The sequence below is a fragment of the Dermochelys coriacea genome, chromosome 5 (assembly GCF_009764565.3).
Source record: "Dermochelys coriacea isolate rDerCor1 chromosome 5, rDerCor1.pri.v4, whole genome shotgun sequence".
Classification (NCBI taxonomy): domain Eukaryota; kingdom Metazoa; phylum Chordata; order Testudines; family Dermochelyidae; genus Dermochelys; species Dermochelys coriacea.
In genome coordinates, this window is record NC_050072.1 from 36483850 (window position 1) to 36498027 (window position 14178).

General features: G+C 41.5%; 1 long non-coding RNA gene across 2 annotated transcripts in view; it reads left to right on the forward strand.

The window, feature by feature from the left end:
• Positions 1-1016: 1016 nt before the first annotated feature.
• The window catches only part of LOC119856128, a 38326-nt gene continuing 25164 nt past the window's right edge, over positions 1017-14178 (forward strand). For both annotated transcript variants that reach the window (XR_006281473.1, XR_005293172.2), the window contains exon 1: positions 1017-1229. This is a non-coding gene — a long non-coding RNA (uncharacterized LOC119856128). The remainder of the gene's footprint in view (positions 1230-14178) is intronic.

A 14178-nucleotide genomic window follows, 5' to 3' on the forward strand; every position in this document is an offset into this window, starting at 1 on the left:
TGTACAGGACTATCCCATGTAGGGAAATTGCTGCTTCTTCACAAAATCAGTAGGGAGAAGACTTCCTGTGAGAAAAACACTTCCATCCTCAGACTGCCCAAGGGAAGAATTAAAGAGCAAAGTATATACAACCCAACAGGATATACTCTAGTGTGTTATTGCTATTTCAGATTGTCAGGCTTCACCATTATTCTTGCCTTGTCAGTCCCAGTGCAATAACATTCAGAGACGTTTTCATACTTTCTCCACAGTATAGAAAGTGGCAAGTTGGTGGTAAGACAAACAATTTGATTAAAGATGTTAAACGTTGGGATTAGGCACTTAACACACAACTTCATAACATCTTTATATTATCATAAGACCAAAAAAACCCCATCCTACTGCCATCATGTTTAATAATTATACCCATAAGCACCTAACAAACTTATGGCAATTATACTTAAATACATTCAATAACACTAAAAAGTTGACAATGTAAAAAAAAGCCACTTGACAATGGTTAGGCAGCTGGTGTGCTGAGACCACTGCTTATTGTGCTGACCAATATTGTCTCGTTGTTTCCTTGTGCTCACCCATTTGTCTGTTTGCATCTGGGGCCTCTTATCTTATACTTAGTAAGCACAGTGGGGCAGGGAATATCTTTTTTGTTCTGTGATCATACAGTGCATAGCTGATCCATGACAGAGGGAAGCCATAGTTCCTACCACAATACAAATAATTCCAACCAGTTCTACTATTATTTATTTTTCTCATAGAAACTTTCCTTTCAGCAATTTTTTTTTTACCAAAATGACTATTTTTGTGGGAAATGACTCTGAAAAAGGAAAACATTAGTGTGGTAGGGTACTGCTGGAGAAGCCCTTAATCAGCTCCTGCCACCCCAGTCCCAATAAGGGAGAATGGATTGGGGCTGGGTGAACTTTCCTATGTTTGCCTGATAATTGACCACACCTGACAGCCTTATTAGCAGGAGAGATAAGGCTGGAAGAAAGTGAGAAAAAGGGGGAGAGGGAGACTAAGAGTGAGAGGTCAGGCTCAGAGGTTGCTGCCATTGCTTGTGGCACACCAAGCAGTGGTAAAAGCTGTATGTAGTTGGAAACTGGTGGTGGGGAAATGATCATGAATAAAGAACATGGGTGTTGCACCAGACTGAAATGTTCCTGATTTATGGAGGAGAGGGGCCAAATTTGGAGGGAGGCAAGATGTACCCTGTTACAATTAGGAACAAGGTATGACACTATGCTCCATATTCTTCATAGAGATGGTTATGATCTGATTATGGCATAACTAAGATGTATTTTATGTAAGATGGGTCATGTGAGATATCATTGGAAAGGTTATGATTATAATTATCCTATTTATATGCATGTATCATTTCTGTATCTGAAGTTAGGAATATTGTCTCTGCATCTATTACAAATGTGTTTACAGCTCACTAGACAGAATGCAATCAGCCTGGATGGCTGGTTGGGAAGGGCCATTAGGGGAAAAAATAGGTCTTTGAAGATGCTAATCTCCCACATGGAAGTCTTCCTGGGGATGCTACAAACAGCCTCTGAGTTATGGCTGGAGGGTCATGTGACCAAGTCACCTGGTACTGGCCTCCATGATAATACTGGTATTTTTCCACTAACTGGGGGTGTGAACCACACTAGGAGACAAAGGATTCCTGCCATATGCAAAAACTCTTTAAAGTAGGTGAGTGACATCATAGAGGTTTGCTCTTCATTGACTCCCTGCCCAAGAAAAAGGACTACTGGAAACACCCAAGAACAAAAAGACTGGACTTCTCTAGGAAAGAGAATATCTGGAATTTTAAGCTGCAAGTATAGCTTGATTTCAAGAATCTCTGCATAAAACAACAGTTAAGGTGAGAGTTTGTTACTTAACCAATTTTATTAGTATATTAAGCTTAGATTGCATGTTTGTTTCATTTGCTAGGTAATCTGCTTTGATCTGTTTGCTATCCTGTCTAATTACTTAAAATCTATCTTTTTGTAGCCAATACAACTTGCTTTGTTTTGTCTAAAATCCAGTATGTAGAATTCATAACTGTGGGGCAAAAAGCTGTTTCATATCTTCCTACACATTGAGGGAGGGGGGTGAATTTCACGAGCTTATGCTGTACAATTCTCTGTGCAGCGCAAGATGGTATAATTTTGGGTTTATCCTCTGGAGGGAGGTGTGCACTTGAGTACTAGGCAGTTCTCTAGCTGAACCTTCCCATGCAGAGCTGATCTCAGCATCTGTGTGAATAACTGCAGCTGAGTGTGTCCCTACCTGTATGACTGCTGGTAAAGTACAGCCTGAAGCCTAGGAAAGGGCTTGGCAGGCTTGCCTCAGCAGTACAGTTTGAAAGGGAACCCAGGCTGGTGTATCAGGTGCACTCAGTGGTAACCCAGTTCCAAGTGGCACAGGGGGGGAACCCCTCACACAAGGAGTGATCAATATGGTTTATGAGGGGCTGCAAAAGAAATGTGAAAGTTAAAAAAGAACCAGAGTTAATCTATCCAGCCTGGCTTCTCTCAGTTGCATCTGAACACTTTTTTATGAATAGAAAAATGAGGAGGGAGGGGAAAAAAACAAGGCTTGTTGGTCAGACACAGCTAGAGGAGCATTAATATGCTCCATACTTGGTGGTGTGGCCCATGCAAGTAACAATGAAATGGAAGAACTGAGCATTTGATCAGTTGACGTCAGCTGACTGGGCATCACCAATATTTTATGATGTACAGAAAATTAAGTACACAGCTTCCTGATCTCTAGGGTGGTGGGTGCTTCAGCTAATGTTAGATCCTGTTTCACTGAACAACACAGTAGTTAAATTTGCAAATTATACTAACATAGGAGGTGTTGTGAGGAGCAGCAGAGATAACAGAGCAATAATACAAATAAACATGGCGAGATTAGTGGTAACCCAATGAGAGTGGAACACCCACAATAAAACATCTTGGAGGGGAAAAACAATCCAAACTCTAATATTAAAATATATATATATTCCTCCCTATATGTACTTGGCAGGAGTAACCCTGCATGAGATGTAGTGGTCATGGTACATAACGTAACAAATTATGTATGAGTTGGAAGTGTAATATGGTGGTACCTATTCCCCATGGGACATCTTTTTAAAGGTATTTAGGCACCTAATGGGATTTTCAATAGTGCTCAGGATGTCCAGCTCCTATAAATCAGTGGGAACTAGGCATCCAGGTGCTTTTGAAAATCCTACTATCTATCTGTGTTTTCAGGCACCTAAATACCTTTAAAAATCTGGCCCCATGTGGTGGTAGGCTATATAGGCAGAGACATAATAATACAGACCATATCAAGTTTTCTATGACTCTGGTGAGACGTCCCATGGACTACTGCACTAAGTTCTGAACCACTCAATACCAGAAGGATGCCTACAAATCAGAGGAAGTTCAGAGAAGAACAAAAATGATTCAGGGGCTAGAAGGAAGGATTCATGAGTGGAGATGAAGAGACCTCAAAACCCATACTGATAGTTTAGCTAAACAGGAACCCAGGGCCTGATCTGAAGTCCATTGAAGTCAATGGATGTCTTTCCATTGGATTCAATGGGATTTGGATAAGGGTGTAATGGAGCCTGCAAGTATTTGTAGGGTGTTAACATCTGGGAGGATAAAACAGGGTTAGAATGCTCAGAGGGATATAAAGGAGAATGACACAAATCAAAGGAATATTTTGAATAGGAAGAAAAACCCTAAACAAGAGGTTTAGCTGACTCTGGAATAGTCTCCCAAACAGCTGATGGAGGCCCTATTTGAGCCAATCACTTACAATCAATGAGCAATGGAGAATATATTGTAAGGGAACAACAGTCCTGAATCAGCAGGGACATGGGCTAGAGGATCTTTTAGGTCATTTTTAGTTCTAACTTTTTCTGTGATTCTGTAAATTGTGAAGAACCCGATAGTGACTCGGGGCTGAGTCAGATGGTACAATGAAAATAGTAGTGTGCCTGAATCCTTAAGTATTTTGTGGAGGATTATTAGTGCCAAAGCCGTTATTAGTTTACAGATGTACCAGAAAGGCTCAGATGTATGTTTATTTCTAGTGACACAATGTCAAGATGGTGACAAATCAATTCTAAGGGAAACAGAAGATAGCCTTTGAAAAAGAAATTTAAAGGACAGGAAGAAAACACTGATGCAATGTTGTTGGTTATTGCTAAATAAGCACATAAAATCAGAGCTGCCATTTCCACTAGATCTGAGCTCTGCTGTTCAAGGTCACTACCCACATGGGCTTTTCCTTTGACGACAGAGTGAGGAATGCGTTTAGAATTTTTGACCACCAATCATCACACGCAATGACCACTTGCTTTGGATTAGCACTTTTCTGTTAAAGTTCTTTATTTGCATCCCATGAGCTTTCTTCTAGGTTTGATGGTTATTTAGTACAGGGGTATTTACAATGTAAATATTTGCTATTATATTAGAAAAGAATGCAGATACCTGCATTGTTTTCCCATAACATCCCATTAATTTTCATGAAGGTTAAACACCAAATACTCTTATATATTTAAAAATTATTTTGATCTATAGTAATACACAAGTGAATTAAACCGGGGCTTTGGCATAAGCTGGCACCTGATCTGCCAGCATCACAGTCATATTGGAGCTTGTTAACAAAAGGAGGAAGAATAGACAAATGAAGGAGAAGAAAAGATTGAAACAGAAAGACAAAGAAGCAAGAGACAGAGAAAACAGAATGAGGAAAAGAGGGTGCCATTGGAGGACCCACTAGCCTGTTGAGATGTAGACCTTCTGTAGGAGGTGATCTAAAGGGGCCTTTGTGGTGTGATGATGTCTCCTAAAACTGGGAGAACAGCTGTTGGCTGCCAGGCCATGAATGAGGATTTTTTTCTTTATTATGAATGTCTAGTACTTAGCAAGATTTAAAGTGGGACTGGGTTTTATATGGATAACAAGAATATCCAAAGTTATAATAGCAAATACTAAAAATTAAAGTTTAAGACGGGATATGAAATTTCATGCTTCAGGGCTCAAACTAATCTCTGTTAGGAGTTAGGGAAAGTAAATTAGGCAAAAGTGGAGAAATCATCAGACAGGCAGGTAGAAGTGCCCTCCTCTCTCCATCCTCACATCCTAGTTAAATAAAACCAAAACCACATACATTGAAAAATAGTAGTGCTTAATAGGTGCAGTATGCAAATATAGTGTCGTCCATCATGCTGTATTTCAGTTCTACATTAACTCATGCTAATCTGTCAGTATTCTAGTGGATGACACCTGGAAACTGCGTGTAAGGGACCAAGGCACAGGCAGTCTTATCTAATGGTCACAGCTGGGCCGCGATCTGCCCTCCAGGGACGGTAGTCACTGGGCAGGAGATGGCAGAATTACAGGAGCCCAGTTCCATAAGCAAGAGTCAGGGTTGGGGTCAGAGACCGGAGATCAGAGGTGGTACCTGAAGGGAACGGTCAGAGTTAGGTTGGCATCAGAGGCAGTAACAGGTTAGAATCAAGAGGCAGGAATGAGGGTCAGAGTCAGGCTGGAGTCAGAGACCAGAATATCAAGCAAAATTTGGCGTCGCAGCTGCCCAAGATCTGTATTACTGCCCAGACAACTTCCTGGGTCAACCCTGGGGTTAAATAGGGTGCTTAGCCACACAGAGGGCCACAGGGTACTGTCATTCTGAGTTTCTTAGGCGGCACTTCCTGCGGTGCCTATGTAACACTGACAGGCGCTGGTCATCGGCAGCGGAATCAAACTTGGGGCCTCTGGAGCTTAGTGCATGCGCCTCTACTGCATGAGCTAAAAACCGCTGGTCCTTAGCGAAGGCTGTAGAGCAGACTCATTAATCTCTCTCTCTCTCTCTATAAGTGGTCTTGGTGCCACTAGAGCAGACAGAACACCACACCCAGGAGATGTGTGGGTTACACCTACTCTCCATAGTGCTCCCTGGCTGTGCTACTGTATGGCCTCATGGTGGCATTGTAGGAATATCAGCCCTCCCAGGCTCTGCAGAGCTGTGTTCTGGTCCTTACACACTAGGTTAGTTTTGAAGCGGTGAGGGAGATATTTAGGGGATGTTAGATCATTATGTGGGGTGGGATTCCAGCAGCTGGAAGATGGGGCCAAACAGGATGCTTGTCTGGAGTGAAAATCCATCTTGAGAACCTGACCTTCACCATCTTCTCTGCTTCCAGAAACGCTCTCCTTGATTTGAATGACTTCTGAGCATGGTTGCAGGAGGATTGGGAGAAGGGAGGAGCCAAGGAATCAATAATCAGAGCATTTGGCATTGTTTTAGTTGCAGATAGCTGGGAGAGGAATTTGGGTTAGGGGAGGGAAGGGACCAACAACTACAGAGGGGGCTGGGCCATTTTCAGTGGGAGAGGAAGGGATGTGCACCTGAGGACAAGGATTTTCACCTTCTCTTCTTTGGTAAATTTATATTTAAAAGTTAAGCATCAAAAAACCTAAACTCCATTTAAAATAATGTAAAAGCACAAAGTGACTGTAAAGGAAATGCTGAGTTATTATTTGTACCTTTTTAACTGAACCCAGTTGTGCCTAAATATAGGCATGCATTTTGATTCCTTCAGAAATAAAAATGCAGACTAAGGCCCCAACTATGCAAAGCGGTCTATCAACACAGGCCCTTATATCCAGGCAGAGTCCTGCAGGCATATTGCTTTGCAGGATCAGGACCTTAAAAAGGGAAACACAGAATTACATAGTGTTAATACATATTTTCACTGCATATTTTCAAGTACTGGGGAATATTTAGAAAGCATCCTGTGTTGCAGTGCACACTAGACTAATTTTCAGCGGTGTTGTAGGCTTAATTAATTAATGTATGCAAAATGCTTTATAAGAGTTGCAGAAGTACCCATTCTTAGGCTTTTACACAACATAATTTTACTTATGCAGTGCTCTGGAAACTAAGATGAAGACGCCTTATTTAGATTTTATCAAAATCCTATTTTAGGTCTAACAGGAAGACAACATGGTCAGTTTGTCCTATGATTTGTTGTTGTTCTCTCTTAGCGAATGATGAGCAAAAGAAACCCTCTTGAAAGTCTCCCCCCTTTCATTGAATGGGGGGGCCAAAGAAGGGGCATGGCTCATCTTAAGGCAATTAGTTACTTTCAGCATGTACAGAATGCAGTAAGTGGAAATCATGTGCTGTTTGTTTTTTAATGTAATGCCAAAATCAATAGAGGCAGCCCTCTATTGGCTTCAGTGGAGTAAGGCCAGAAATGGATTTATCCCAGTATTACGTTTCAGGAGAAGGGCACATTGTTTCTTTTCCACAAGGAAAAATGCCTGAAGATCATAAATGTTTTATTATTAAAGCTTTTTAGTCTGGAGCAAAAAATCAGGTAGCTAACATTGATGAGAAAGTAAAAAGTAATGTTGACAATAGAGTTCCCCTCCAAGTAAGTGCCTTCTCAGTGATAAGCTCTATGTAATCTGGCCTCATCTGGTTGTTTTAAAAGCCTCTTCCAATTGCCTACAGCCTACTATTCTCTGATACATGAGTGCAGAGTAGCAAAACCAGGAGGACATTGCCACAGACATGAGGTTTGAGGGGAAAGGCCTCTATTCCCTTCAAACCAGCATCATGTGAGCTGAACTCCTCCTGACTCGGGCATGGTTAGCCAAAGGGGGAAGGAATCAGGGAACAACTGCTGTACGCTGCATTATCTCCTCTCTGAGCAGAGTGCAATTTAAGGGCAAGAGTGTGATTTTTCCTGTGTGGACAACCGGCATCAAGGGGGAGGAGGACAGCAGCCTCTCTGGGGCTGCTGCTCCTTCCTTCTACATAGACAGGCAGAGTCTTCACTCTACCCCTCAGTGCACAGGCCAAGCCAGAGGAGGAATTAAGCTGTGCCAGGTAAAGGTGTGACTTCCTCCCTGAAGAAACTGGGGAACAAATGATGACTGTGCTGTCCCTTACTCAGCTATAATGGCAAATTCACAATTTAGCTGAATTTACTGCTCATATGAGCATCAGTATCTCTCCCTACACAGGTTTCAAACCCAACTGAAGGCCCTGTATGCATGGCAGCAGTGAGCAACCAATGGCGTAGAGGGAAGATAGTGTAGCTGTGCTGCCGGGGAGGAAGATTCTGGGGGAAAACATGGAAGAACCATGGCCAGTGGGAAACAGCCCTTCTTCCACAGATTTTTACCTTGATATTACTTTGATAATTAATTACGAGCCCTATTCCATGGCCTTATTACTGTGCTCTCAGCTCCATTTTAAGGTCATAACAGGTCTCAGCAAGCATGTTCTCTGCTTCCGGCCATTTGTGTGTACAGCTGAGAGGCTGTTATGAGCCTAAGCATAAGAAATGTTTTCCAAACGAATCCTTCACAGTAAGTAAGTAACAATCACAAATTCTTTCTGTTCACTGTCTTCTGTTTGTATGTTTATTTAAAAAAAAATCTAGATACTAAAATGACATTAAAATAGATGATGATAATAATAATTAATAATACAGGTCTATAGAATTTAATAACTACAAATGGTAGAAAGATTCATACTGTATTTTGTTTCACAATTGAACATTTTTACCTGCTTTATTACCATAAGTAATAAGCTTTTCATAAGTTTTTTGAGCCAACCTATAGAGTTTAATAGAGAATTCTATCCCTGCTATATATTTTTAGAAGATGGATCTAAAAATCCTAGAAAAAGGAGATACATTTCTTTAGAACCATATTGGTATCACCCCTATTCAATTCCATAGTAGTGTTCCATAAGTGTCTAGCTGAAACAGCACGAGGGTTGGAGTGTGGGCAGCCTGGTCTAGGTGTGAGCATTGAGCACAGGCCAAGGGGCCAGAAGCCAATTACCAGGAATCGGGCCACATTGGAACGCCAGGAGATTAGAATCAAGAGACAGACCAGAGGGCAGGACCAAGAGTCAGGATGTCAGGAGGGGGTAAACATTTGACCAGAAATCTGTGGCAGAGGGAAGCCCATTTGCCTGGACAACTTCCTGTTGCCTCCTCTGGCTTAAATAGGGACTGCAGCCCAATCAAGAGCCTTGGATCTCTTCCAATCAGAGTGTAGGGGATGGGGCTTGTGCTTCACGGACCCCACTCCTAGGTACTGTTTGTGAGCTGCTGGGTTGGAGGATTGACATGTGGTGATTCCCATGGCCCTAAATTCAAGACTCACAGGGCTTGACAAACAGTTTGTGTGAACAACTGAGTTTAGTCACAGGTCTGTCTGAGGCCCAGTAACTCATTTCACTGGTGATCTAGTATCCTTTGAATAATGGCCACTGCTTGTAAGAAGCAATTTTATTAACATCACATTACCATAATCCGGTCAGTTCTATATGCATTATGGATATAGCCAAAGCAGCTGTACATAATCTTTATCCACAAACTTTCACAGGATTTGTTTGGGTTTTTTTTATGGATCTTTCGTTAAACTAGATAACAACAACAACAACAGAAGCCATCACCAGTGGAATAAACAAGCTCTTCATATAGTGCCAATAGAATTATTGCCAGATCTTTTTATTGAAAAAGAATGAGATTCTTTGTAGAAATTCAAACAAGTTTGCTTCATAGATGTAAGCTGGCATGTGGCAAATTAAAGAGTTGAAACTAAAAGTCATTAAGACAACAACAAACCACAAGAGTTTTTCTTCTTTCTTTTGCCTCCATTTTAGTTTTGTTATAATTCAGTTTGCAGTATTCTTATTTAAATTCAATGTGACTGAGGCTTTCCCAATTTGTTTAGGATAAACAGAACAGTGCGAGTCCATTTTATGTAATGCCATATCTCTAGCATATCCTATGCATTTTAAAAATGTCTTGATATTTTAGCATTATGCTGCTGAGTTCATTAAGGATGTGTTAAAGCTTTTACTAAACCATTTCTTCAGTATTCCAAGTGTTTAACTTCTTAGATTATGTGGGGAATATTCTAGTAGGCAGAATATTAGATATCTGTAAACAGCTGCTTTTACTTAATACATAAGATAATAATGCTAACATGTTTGAAAATAAAAACTGAAATTTAAAGTAGATATAGTACTAGATACAAGCATATTTTATACTGTATGTAAAGTGTTCAAAATACCTCAGATATATTTCAGGTATGGAAAATGATGCACGGTAATATGCACAAACAAACAATTTAGGCTTTTTACTTCTCCTCTACCAAGTATAAATTGCATGAGTGGATCCTGCCTTGGGCACAGAACCCTGGACACTGAATATTTTCAGTAGGACATAGATGCTGAAAAGATTTAGAGGAGGGGCTCAAAGCACTGTTAATGAAACTGCCTCAGGAAAAGCTGCTATGAAGCCTGATCCTGCTCTTATTGAAGTCAATTACAAGAGTCCTATTGATTTCAGTGGGACTGGAATCGGGTCCATGCTGACCCAGTTTTCAACCCCTCTCTGCCCTCTTGACTATTACTGGAATCCAAAGGCTTGGAATATTAGAGGCTAAAGGATTTCAACATAGACGAAAGCAAAGCAATGCTTGGTTGGATGAAAATCTTAGTAGGTTATCATTTCAGAAATTACTGGATATTAAAGAAAGGCATCCTGTGTAATGCAGGGTTTTTAGTTGTTTCTGTCCCATAAAAGGAATAATTTGAAACCAGAGAGTTTTGTCTGACGAGTGCTGTTTCTTGCTAGATTAATCAGCTCTTTTAAGATGCACAAAACACTGGAGGGTTAGTTTAGTTTTTCTGGGTGCATAGGAAGTGAACATAATCAATTAAAGCTGCCACTCTAAATACTTTAGAAACCAGGATGATCCTCTAGAACTGTTCATCAATGAATGGTATTATTCAATATGTGTAATCCTTCAAAGATTAAGACTCATTAGCTAATAAGACCATGCCTTAGTGAATCTGTAACATCTGCATTTTTCCTGATCACAGAAATGCATTTGTCACAGAGAGAAGAAACAGACAACCATTCCCCAACTGAAAACCTCATGAAAGCAGGGACTTTTGGGGGGAGGACCCCAACACCAAAAAAAAAACCCTATGCCCAGTGATTTTACAGTTGCATAGAAAAATCAGAGTTGGCAAAAAAATAATAATTAAAGAAACAATAAAAAACCCCAGAGTAAATCTGAGTTTCAAAACAACATACTGAAAAGCAATCACCTTCAAAATAGACAAGACTTCTTAGCTCTGTTGCTTACAATGCTCTAATAAATTTGTTAGTCTCTAAGGTGCCACAAGTACTCCTTTTCTTTTTGCGAATACAGACTAACACGGCTGCTACTCTGAAACCTGTCAAAATGTTCTTGTAAGTAACTCTTCAAACAGTTACAACAGAACTCCATTTCATCACAACAGATTCAGTTGTTCATTGACACCAAGAGAGAACAAGTGACTGAGATGACAGGCAGCACTGAAGAAGAGTTTTATCCCTCCTTCTTAGTCAGCTTGATAAGAGATGTTGATTCTGAATGGCCTCACAATGGCTTTTTTATTTGTTTGCTTAATACTGAACTGTTAGAGCTGCACACAGCTGAGCTGACAGGAGATTCAAACTGAGAAGGTTCGTTTGGGAATTACGGGGGTGGTGATGCACAGGAAAATAGTCTGTCTTCTTCACAGGAAAGTCAGCTGATAAACTGATCTTAAGACAACATATCTTCCTTCCTGTAAAATGCAATAACAGCCAGATCTTATGACCTCAATGACCTTCTGCTAACTTTATTCCTAGCAGAGTGAGTGAGTGGTGGGGAAGCTTTCCTTGGCAAATATATCACACAACTTCTATATGAATTGTATGGCCATACTTAAAATGGGAGCCAACAATACCAGCATACTGGGCCACATATCTTTCAAAGCAAATGAGTTCACAAAGAAGTCCCCTGCACGTGAAGATAAGCTGCAGCAGCCTTTTCATTAAACATCCGCTGTGTACTTCCTGACAGAGCAGTGGGTTAGGGCTTGGGGGGGGGGGGGGAGATTGATGAGCACTAGCAGTCAGGCTCATGGTTTCTCATTTTGTTATTTAGGCCAGACTTTCCCTACAGCTCTCAGCAGAGGGCAAAGAATAACACAGCCATGTGTGTCACCCTGTTAAGTACACACAGCTTTTGCAGTCCTGTGCTGTGTTGTGGTCTTTCTCATCCCTCTTTTGGCATTATGCAGCAGAGTAAACATCATAAAGAACATAAAAAGGAGTTTTCCTGAATTTTCCCTTCATTCCCCTGGCAACAGAAAGCTTTAATAGGGTAGCTTTTCTCAAGAAAACATTCCCCTCCACCCCCCACTCAAATAGGGTTGGCAAGAACTCAAACCTTGTGCTTGGGCAATGCTCAAGGGTCCCTCCAGGAAGCTGTGTTTGGAAAAGAGTTAACACAACAGCTCACTCCCTCTGCTTTTAGTTATACCGTGGACATGATCACTTTTTCCCTCTGAAAATAACTCTATTTGCAGAATCTGAACAGCCACAGCCTGCTCTTTCTACCCTACAATAATAATGAGATTGAGCACAGAGGGCTTGATTCTCCATTGCCTTGCACCTCGTGTAGCCATTGATACGTGTGCCAAGTGAGCATAAAATGCTCCCAGTTCTGGTTTGCTAGTGTTTTACAACCATTTTGCTTCAATGCACACACATCCGCTTCTAAAAGCTTTGCAAGCACTAACTACTTAATCCTCACGATATTTACTTAAACATTTATACTGCTGTTGAGATAAGGGCAGGTCAAGACCCAGTTGTGCTGGGTGCTGTACAAATATAGAAAATGACAGTTCCTTCCTCAAAGAGTTTAGACTAAAAGGCAATACAACTGGTGAGGGGACCAAGCAAGCACATTGGGCTGGGGAGTACAGGAGACATTGTAACAATGAAAATAGCATTGTTCGCAGTTCTTAGCATTGTACGCAGTTCTTAGCCCCTAGCAAGGCTTGTAAATATATTATCCCTATTTTTACAGTTGGGGAAATTGAAGTAGAGAGTTTAGTTGATTTGTACAAGGTCACACAGTGAATTAGTAGCAGAAGCAGGATTAGAATTCATGAGGTCTGGGATTCCAATCCTGTGTTCAAAACCACCTGATTGTCCTTGTCAAAGACCAGAATTTTGGAGGTCACACCTAATGGTCAGAGCAGGGTCAGTAGCCAAAAATATAACCCAAGGGTCAGAGCAAGAGTCAAAGGTCAGATGCCAGAACCGAGGGTCAGAGCAGAGTTATCTGAATTGAGGGAAGGCGGGGCAAAGCTGGGTGTCTCTTAAGGACCTCAGCATCCAGTTTCTCAGGGCACTTCTGATGGAACTCTCACAATATGTCCAGAGCATGGATGTTCTTTACCGGTTCCCAAGACCTTCTCATCCAGAATGTAGCCTTCCCAGTCCCCCAGCTCCTGGAGCCATCCCCTAACTTGCAGAGAGTCGAGGATTCGGTGGACCAAGTACTCCTCCTGTTCATGGACTGTTATGGGTGGTGCTGCTGGGTTGCAGCGGTCTGGGTTCTCAGTTTAGCGCTTTAAAAGTGAAATGTGAAAGATGGGGTGGATCCTCAAGTTGTTAGGCATCTGCAACCTGAAGAACACTGGGTTTACCCATTCTATAATCTTGAAGGGGTCCAGATATTGGTAGTCTAGGTTGGTGGATGGACGGCTTGATTTAAGGTTTTGGGCAGAAAGCCACACCTTGTCCCCCATGGCCAGATTTGGGGTGCCCCAACAGTCTTGGGGCCTCATGGTGTTTATAGCTTCTTTGGTGCATTTCAATTTTTCCTTGAGCTCTTGATGCTCCTGGTGTAGGTGGAAGGTTAAATCCATGGCAGCCAATACTGGGGAACTTGCAGAAGTCTGGGTGGAAGCAGAGGGGTGAAAGCCATAGCTTGCAAAGAATGGGCTATGTTAGGTTGAGGCATGGATTGCATTGTTGTATGCAAATTCAGCATAGCACAGCAGGGGGAGCCAGTTATCCTCGTGGTAACTCAGAAACAGAAAAGAAACTGGTCCAAGAACTGACTGACTCTCTGTTTGCCCATTAGTTTGCAGGACCGCCATTATGGGTGCAACCAGACTAGAGAATCTTTTAATAAACCACCTGTGGCAACTGGTGAACCCTAGGAATCATTGCACCCTGTGTACATCCTTGGATATGGCTCAGTCAGATATTGCCACCACCTTGCACAGGTTCATGGTAAATTCCTCAGGTATGATGATATG